This window comes from Argentina anserina, unplaced genomic scaffold (genome assembly GCF_933775445.1).
Source record: "Argentina anserina unplaced genomic scaffold, drPotAnse1.1, whole genome shotgun sequence".
NCBI lineage: Eukaryota > Viridiplantae > Streptophyta > Magnoliopsida > Rosales > Rosaceae > Argentina > Argentina anserina.
This window is the reverse complement of record NW_026089423.1, coordinates 7,501-10,000: the sequence shown is the minus strand read 5'-3', so window position 1 is coordinate 10,000 and position 2,500 is coordinate 7,501.

Here is a 2,500-nt window from a genome sequence, read left to right as displayed (position 1 = left end):
GCATTGGCATCGCCTTGCCTTGCATTGGCATTTGTTGCCCCTGCCTTGCCCTCGGTTGCCCCTGCCTTGGCCTTGGTTGCCGCTGCCTTGCCCTTGCCTTGCTCGGCATTGGCATCGCCTTGCCTTCCATTGGCATTTGTTGCCCCTGCCTTGGCCTTGGTTGCCGCTGCCTTGCCCTTGCTTGGCCTGGCCTGGCCTTGCCTTGCTCGGCATTGGCATCGCCTTGCCTTGCATTGGCATTTGTTGCCTCTGCCTTGCCCTCGGTTGCCCCTGCCTTGGCCTTGGTTGCCGCTGCCTTGCCCTTGCTTGCCCTTGCTTGCCCTTGCCTTGCTCGGCATCGGCATCGCCTTGCCTTCCATTGGCATTTGTTGCCCCTGCCTTGCCCTTGCTTGGCCTTGCCCGGCCTCGTCTTTCCCTTTCCTGGCACTGCCCTCGTTGTGGCTTGCCTGGCCTTGCTTGCTTGACACTGCCCTTGCTTGTCCTTGCCTTGTGCTTTGGCTTGCCTGGCCTTGCTGCCTTGCCTTGCTCGGCATGGCACTTGCTCGGCCTTGCTCGGCATGGCACTTGCTCGGCCTTGCTCGGCATGGCACTTGCTCGGCCTTGCTCGGCATGGCACTTGCTCGGCCTTGAAAGGCATGGCACTTGCTCGGCCTTGCTCGGCATGGCACTTGCTCGGCCTTGAAAGGCATGGCACTTGCTCGGCATGGCACTTGCTCGGCACGGCACTTGCTCGGCCTTGAAAGGCATACCATATGCCTTGGCGAGGCTAATATCCCTGCCTGGCGAGGCTAATTTGCCTGCAGGAATGAAGGCTGAATGGGCTAGCGAGGCTAGTATTCCTGCCTGGCGAGGCTAATATCCATGCAGGAATGCAGGCTGAATTGGCTAGCGAGGCTAATATCCCTGCCTAGCGAGGCTAATATGCCCGCAGGAATGCAGGTAGAATGGGCTAGCGAGGCTAATATGCCCGCAGGAATGCAGGCAGAATGGGCTAGCGAGGCTAATATCCCTGCCTGGCGAGGCTAATTTGCCCGCAGGAATGCAGGCAGAATGGGCTAGCGAGGCTAATATCCATGCCTAGCGAGGCTAATATGCCCGCAGGAATGCAGGCAGAATGGGCTAGCGAGGCTAATATCCATGCCTAGCGAGGCTAATATCCCTGCCTGGCGAGGCTAATCTCCCCGCCTGGCGAGGCTAATAGCGTGTGAGACAACACACAGACAACACGGAGACAACACACGGACAACACGGAGACAACACGCCTGGCGAGGCTAATTCCCCTGCCTGGCGAGGCTAATTCCCCTGCCTGGCGAGGCTAATATGGCTGCACGCTAGCATGCCAACGAATGCCAAACCTCGAAAACTCAATTTTATTTCAAATATCCCCCTGCATTTTATGTTGCAAACCTATAGGGGACGATTTTTAGGACATTTTAAGATTGACATATCGTCATTTGGTCGAGTTTTCAGTTTATTTTGATTTTCTACATCTCAGAAACGAGAAATATCATATCAAATCGAAAACTCATCCAAATGACCTGAAATCAACTTCTAAATTTCTCTAAAATCATTGCTTACAGTTCTGAACCATAAAAGATATACACTTTTACAAGTGAAACGGAGTTGGAAATTTCCAAAGCCAAGAACGCGACATGGCCTTGCCTAGAGTGCAAATGCCATGTCAAGGCCGCATTCTGTTCAACTTTGCCCGCACTATAATTTGACCATAAATAAGTCTCTATTTTAAGGAAATTTTGCAAGTGGTAGCAGTCCGAAACATCAAGCGGTTTGTCATTTTCGATTTTCGACATTCTGCCCCTTTTGGAAAATAAAAACAAATACTTCTGGGTCGAAATTAAATCTGGCCTTTTTCCACAAGGTGCCTGACATTATTCTGAGTGTCCCTGCAAAAAATCTCGATTTTATACCAAATGTACAATTAGTTATGGCGTTTGCCCCTCCTCGGAAATCCCATGTTTCCCCCTGCCCTTCCCAGTTTTCTCCAATATGCTCTATAGGGGAGTAGTGGTTCTCTGCAAAATGACCCCCTTGCAGAGACCGCCTCCCCTGCCCCCAGTAGTCCCTCCCCCTTCCCCCAATTGCTTATATACGACATTTGCTGCCTCGAATGTCCCTAACAAACAATTATAAGCAATTGAAAACGGATTTAAGAGGGATTTAGGAGGTGTTCTTCGCCCAGCTGGGGGGGTGATGAACACCACGAAGGGGGGGTCATGTGGGATCGGTGTTGCCTCTAGTCCACTGAAACGATGTCAGTAACCGCTCAGATCAATCAAAGGGAGGGATAGGAGCCCGTCGGTATCGAGAAATTGTGCTTCGGCACTTGATTTGCGACATAAACAAATGCTGTGAGGGGAGGAAGGTGTCGGTGTCGATGAACTCAGATCAATGCGCGAGTAATAAGCAGGCCGGGGGACTGGGCGTGATGCAAAGTGCTTTGGCATTCGATTTGTGAAAAGCGAGGGCGGCGATGGGGGGA